We start from the raw sequence: 7,040 nt of genomic DNA, 5'->3' as shown, positions 1-7,040 counted from the left end.
AGCCACTCCATGTCTTCTGTTTTTCTTAATGTAGGCATTTATTGCTATAAATTTCCCTCTCAAATCTATTTATTGCTGCACCCCATTTTTTGATATATTGCAGTTACATTTTAATTTGCTTCAAGATTCTTTTTTCTTTCCTTTTCTTTTGTGGTCCATTTGTTATTCAGATGTGTAATTATTAATTTTTGCAACTTGTAAATTTTGTAATTATAATTTTTCCAGTTTGCTTGTGTTGTATATTCCATACATTTTGTTCATAAAAGATTTGATATTTCAATCTTACATTTTCTTTTTTTTAAATTTTATTTTATTTTTAAACTTTACAAAATTGTATTAGTTTTGCCAAATATCGAAATGAATCCACCACAGGTATACATGTGTTCCCCATCCTGAACCCTCCTCCCTCCTCCATCCCCATACAATCCCTCTGGGTCGTCCCAGTGCACCAGCCCCAAGCATCCAGTATCGTGCATTGAACCTGGACTGGCAACTCGTTTCATACATGATATTATACATGTTTCAATGCCTTTCTCCCAAATCTTCCCACCTTCTCCCTCTCCAACAGAGTCCATAAGACTGTTCTATAAAGACTATACTTTCAGGGATCATTTCTATAGTTCGTTCTTACATTTTCTAAAGCTTGTTTTTTGACCTAAAGTCATCTATTGTGTAGAATATTCTGTGTGTGCTTGAGAAGTATGTGTATTTTGGTAGTGCTTGGTGGAATATTCTATATATTTCTATTGTGTCAATGTGGACTAAGATATAGTTCAAATCAAATATTTCCTTATTGGATTTTCTGCCTGGATGATCTTTCCTTTATTGAAAGTGGAATGTTGGAGACACCTATTACCACTGTATTAGGGTCTGTTTTTCCATTTATTTCTCTTTTCAAATCTGGTCAGTTTAGTTCAGTTCGGTCGCTCAGTCGTGTTCTACTCTTTGTGACCCCATGAATCATAGCATGCCAGGCCTCCCTGTCCAACACCAACTCCCGGAGTTCACTCAAACTCACGTCCATCGAGTCAGTGATGCCATCCAGCCATTTCATCCTCTGTCGTCCCCTTTTCCTCCTGCCTCCAATCCCTCCCAGCATTAGAGTCTTTTTCAATAAGTCAACTCTTCACATGAGGTGGCCAAAGTACTGGACTTTCAGCTTTAGCATCATTCCTCCCAAAGAACACCCAGGGTTGATCTCCTTCAGAATGGACTGGTTGGATCTCCTTCCAGTTCAAGGGACTCTCAAGAGTCTTCTCCAACACCACAGTTCAAAAGCATCTGTTCTTCAGCACTCAACTTTCTTCACAGTCCAACTCTCACATCCATACATGACAACTGGAAAAACCAGAGCCTTGACTAGATGGACCTTTGTTGCCAAAATAATGTCTCTGCTTTTGAATATGCTATCTAGGTTGGTCATAACTTTCCTTCCAAAGAGTAAGTGTCTTTTAAATTCATGGCTTCAATCATCATCTGCAGTGATTTTGGAGCCCAGAAAAATAAAATCAAGCCACTATTTCCCCCATCTATTTGCCATGAAGTGATGGGACTGGATGCCATGATCTTCGTTTTCTGAATGTTGAGCTTTAAGCCAACTTTTTTACTCCCCACTTTCACTTTCATCAAGAGGCTCTTTAGTTCTTCTTCACTTTCTGCCGTAAGGGTGGTGCCATCTGCATATCTGAGGTTATTGATATTTATCCTGGCAATCTTGATTCCAGCCTGTGTTTCCTCCAGCCCAGTGTTTCTTATGATGTACTCTGCATATAAGTTAAATAATCAGGGTGACAGTATATAGCCTTGATGTACTTCTTTCCCAATTTGGAACCAGTCTGTTGTTCCATGTCCAGTTCTAATTCTTGCTACCTGACCTGCATACAGGCTTCTCAAGAGGCAGGTCAGGTGGTCTGGTATTCCCATCTCTTTCAGAATTTTCCACGGTTTATTGTGATCCACACAGTCAAAGGCTTTGGCATAGTCAATAAAGCAGAAATAGATGTTTTTCTGGAACTCTCTTCCTTTTTTGATGATCCACAGATGTTGGCAATTTGATCTCTGGTTCCTCTACCTTTTGTAAAACCAGCTTGAACATCTGGAAGTTCACTGTTCACATATTTCTGAAGTCTGGCTTGGAGAATTTTGAACATTACTTTACTAGTATGTGAGATGAGGGCAATTGTGTGGTAGTTTAAGCATTCTTTGGCATTGCCTTTCTTTGGGATTGGAATGCTGGCTTGGAGAATTTTGAACATTACTTTACTAGTATGTGAGATGAGGGCAATTGTGTGGTAGTTTAAGCATTCTTTGGCATTGCCTTTCTTTGGGATTGGAATGCAAACTGACCATTTCCAGTCCTGTGGCCACTGCTGAGTTTTCCAAATGTGCTGGCATATTGAGTGCAGCACTTTCACAGCACCCTCTTTTAGGATTTGAAATAGCTCAACTGGAATTCCATCACCTCCACTAGCTTTGTTCATAGTGATTCTTCCTAAGGCTCACTTGACTTCGCATTCCAGGATGTCTGGCTCTGGGTGAGTGATCACACCATCGTGATTATCTGGGTTGTGAAGATCTTGTTTGTACAGTTCTTCTGTGTATTCTTGCCATCTCTTCTTAATGTCTTCTGCTTCTGTTAGGTCCTTACAATTTGTGTCATTTATTGAGCCCATCTTTGCATGAAATGTTACCTTGGTATCTCTCATTTTCTTGAAGAGATCTCTAGTCTTTCCCATTCTATTATTTCTCTCTATTTTTTTGCACTGATTGTTGAGGAAGGCTTTTTTATCTCTCCTTGCTATTCTTTGGAACTCTGCATTCAAACGGGTATATCGTTCTTTTTCTCCTTTGCTTGTTGCTTCCCTTCTTTTCACAACTATTTGTAAGGCCTCCTCAGACAGCCATTTTGCTTTTTTGCATGTCTTTTCCATGGGGATGGTCTCGATTTCTGTCTCCTGTACAATGTCACGAACTTCCGTCCATAGTTCATTAGGCACTTTGTCTGTCAGATCTAGTCCTTTAAATCTATTTCTCACTTCTACTATATGGTCATAATGGATTTTATTTAGGTCATACCTGAATGGTGTAATGGTTTTCTGCACTTTCTTCAATTTCATTCTGAATTTGGCAATAAGGGGTTCATAATCTGAGCTACAGTCAGCTCCCAGTCTTGTTTATGCTGACTGTATAGAGCTTCTCTATCTTTGGCTGCAAAGAATATAATCAATCTGATTTTGGTGTCGACCATCTGGTGAAGTCCATGTGTAGAGTCTTCTCTTGTGTTTTTGAAAGATGGTGTTTGCTATGGCTAGTGCATTCTCTTGGCAGAACTCTGCCTTTGCCCTGTTTCAATCTGTACACCAAGGCCAAATTTGCCTGTTACTCCAGGTGTTTCTTGACTTCCTACTTTTGCATTCCAGTCCCCTATAATGAAAAGGATATCTTCTTTGGGTGTTAATTCTAGAAGGTCTTGTAAGTCTTCATAGAACTGTTCAACTTCAGCTTCTTCAGCATCACTGGTCAGGGCATAGACTTGGATTACCGTGATGTTGAATGGTTTGCCTTTTGAATGAATAGATCATTCTCTCATTTTGAGACTGCATCCAAGCACTGCATTTCAGACTCTTTTGTTGACCATTATGGCTACTCCATTTTTTCTAAGGGATCATTACCCACCATAGTGGATATAATGGCCATCTGAGTTAAATTCACCGATTCCAGTCTGTCTTAGTTCTCTGATTCCTGGAATGTCAATGTTCACTCTTGCCATCTCCTGTTTGACCACTTCCAATTTGCCTTGATTCATAGACCTAACATCCAGCAGCTGCACAGGATGGCACAGAAGCACAGCGACTGCAATGGACGGGGCAGAAACAAGGCCAAGAAGCGCTACCCCAAGTCCAAGGTCAGGGGCAGCGGCTGAAAGGAGCTACCCCACGCCCAAGGTAACCAGTGGCGGCTGAGCTTTGCTGGAGCAGCCATGAAGAGATACCCCATGTTCAAGGTAAGAGAAACACAAGTCAGATGGTAGGCACTGAGAGAGGGCCTCAGAGGGCAAACAGATGGAAACCGCAATCACAGACAACTAGCCAATCTGATCACGCAGACCACAGCTTGTTTAACTCAATGAAACTAAGCCATGCCATGTGGGGCCACCCAAGATGGACGGGTCATGGCAGAGAGGTCTGACAGAATGTGGTCCACTGGAGAAGGGAATGGCAAACCACTTCAGTGTTCTTGCCTTGAGAACCCCATAAAGAGCATGAAAAGGCAATAAGATAGGACACTGAAAGATGAACTCCCCAGGTCGGTAGCTGCCCAATATGCTCAGTGGAGATTTAACTGCAGAAAGAATGAAGGGATGCAGCCAAAGCAAAAACAACATTCAGTTTTGGATGGGACTGGTGATAGAAGCAAGGTTCGATGCTGTAAAGAGCAATATTGTATAGGAACCTGGAATGTTAGGTCCATGAATCAAGGCAAATTGGAAGTGGTCAACAGTGCAAGAGAGTTCCTTTAACTCCACGCCCCTCTACATTTTCTTTTTGTAAACTTTTTGATGATGAACATTCTGACAAGTGTGACATAGTATCTCACTTTTTTTTTTTGATTTGCATTTTCCTAACAATGACTGATGTTGAGCATCTTTTCATGTGTTTATTAGCCATCTGAATGTCTTCTTTGTAGAAATGTCTGTGTAGGCATTTTCCCACTTTTTATTTGGTTGTTTTTCTGATTTTTTTAAATATAAATTTATTTATTTTAATTGAAGGCTAATTACTTTACAATATTGTATTGGTTTTGCCATACATCAACATGAATCTGCCATAGGTGTACATGTGTTTCCCATCCTGAACCCCCTCCCACTTCCCTCCCCATACTGTCCCTCTGGGTCACCCCAGTGCACCAGCCCCAAGCATCCTGTATCCTGCATTGAACCTGGACTGGCGATTCATTTCTTATATGATATACATGTTTCAATGCCATTCTCCCAAATCATCCCACCCTCTCCCTTTCCCACAGAGTCCAAAAGAGTGTTCTATACACCTGTGTCTCTTTCGCTGTTTCACATACAGAGTTGTGTGTGTTGTTTGTATGTTTTGGAAATTAATCCTTTTTCAGTTGTTTCACTTGCTGTTATTTTCTCCCATTCTAAAAGTTGTCTTTTTACATTGTTTATAGTTACCTTTGCTGTGCAAAAGCTTTTACGTTTAACTAGGCCCCACTTGTTTATTTTTGTCTTTATTTCCAGTACTCTATGACATGGGTCATAGAGGATATTGCTTTGTTTTACGTCATCCAGTGTTCTGCCTATGTTTTCCTCTAAGAGTTTTACAGTTTCTGGTGTTACATTTATATCTATAATGTAATATTGAGTTTATCTTTGTGTATGGTGTTAGGAAGTGTTCTAATTTCATTCTTTTACACATAGCTGTCCAGTTTTCCCAGCACAACTTATTGCAGCAGCTATCTTAGCCCCATTGTATATTCTTGCTTTCTTTGTCAAAAATAACATACCCATAGGTTCATGGGTTTATCTCTGGCTATCTATCTTTTTCCATTGGTGTACATTTCTGTTTTTTTTTTTTCCCCCAGTACCATAATGTATTGATGACTGTAGCTTTGTAGTATAGTCTGAAGTCAGGAAGGTTGATTCCTACAGCTCCATTCTTCTTTATCAAGACTGCTTTGGACTCTGTGGGAGAGGGAGAGCGTGGGATGATTTGGGAGAATGGCATTGAAACATGTATAATATCATATATGAAATGAGTCGCCAGTCCAGGTTGGATGCATGATACTGGATGCTTGGGGCTGGTGCACTGGGACGACCCAGAGGGATGGTATGGGGAGGGAGGTGGAAGGAGGGTTCAGGATGGGAAATACACGTATACCTGTGGCAGATTCATTTTTATATATGGCAAAACCAATACAATATTGTAAAGTTAAAAAAAAAAAAAGACTGCTTTGGTTATTCGGGGAATTTTGTGTTTCCTTATGAAATATGAGATTTTTTTTCTTCTAGTTCTGTGAAAAATCTCATTGGTAATTTGATAGGGATTGCATTGAACTTGTTGATTGCATTTGATTGTATTGTCATTTTCACAATATTGATTTTTCCAACCCAAGAACATGGAATATCTCTCCATATGCTTATGTTGTCTTTGATTTGTTTCATTAGTGTTTTATAGTTTTCTTTATACAGCTTTTTTTGTCTCCTTAGGTAGATTTATTCTTAGATATTTTATTATTTTTATTGCAATGGTCAATGGGATTGATTCCTTTCTTTCTATTTCTGGTTTTTCATTGTTAATATATAGGAATGCAAGCAAATTATATGTATTAATTTTGTATCCTGGGGCTTTACTATATTTATTGATTAGCTCTAAGTAATTTTCTGGTTTTGTCTTCAGGGTTTTCTGTGTAAAGGATCATGTCATCTTTAAACAGTGAGAATTTTGCATCTTCTTTTCCAATCTGCATTTCTTTCTTTCTTTTCTCTGATTGCCATAGTTAGGACTTCCAAAACTATGTTGAATAATAGTGAGGAGAGTGGACACACTTGTCCTGTTCATGATCTTAGAGGGAATGCTTTCAGCTTTTCACCACTGAGCATAATGTTTGCTGTGGGTTTATCATATATGGCCTTTACAGTATTGAGGTAGATTTCCTATATGCCCATTTTTTTAGAAGTTTTTTTTTTTAATCATAAAAGGGTGCCAAAATTTGTCAAAGGCTTTTTCTCTATCTATTGAGATTATCATATGTTTTTTATCTTTTAATTTGGTAATATGGTTTATCATATCAATTGATTTACATATATTGAAGATACTTGCATCCCTGGGATGGAGAAGGTAATGGCACCCCACTCCAGTACTCTTGCCTGGAAAATCCCATGGACGGAGGAACTTACTGGTGGGCTGCAGTCCATGGGGTCGCAAAGAGTTGGACATGACTGAGCGACTTCACTTTCACTTTTCACTTTCATGCGTTGGAGAAGGAAATGGCAATCCACTCCAGTGCTCTTGACTGGAGAATCCCAG

General features: G+C 39.4%; 1 pseudogene; it reads left to right on the top strand.

The window, feature by feature from the left end:
* The first annotated feature begins 589 nt into the window (after window positions 1–589).
* On the top strand, window positions 590–677 carry LOC138986584 (small nucleolar RNA U3; annotated as a pseudogene).
* The last annotated feature ends 6,363 nt before the right edge of the window (window positions 678–7,040 follow it).

The sequence above is a fragment of the Bos mutus genome, chromosome X, assembly GCF_027580195.1.
Source record: "Bos mutus isolate GX-2022 chromosome X, NWIPB_WYAK_1.1, whole genome shotgun sequence".
NCBI lineage: Eukaryota > Metazoa > Chordata > Mammalia > Artiodactyla > Bovidae > Bos > Bos mutus.
This window is presented reverse-complemented; position numbering and strand designations above follow the sequence as displayed.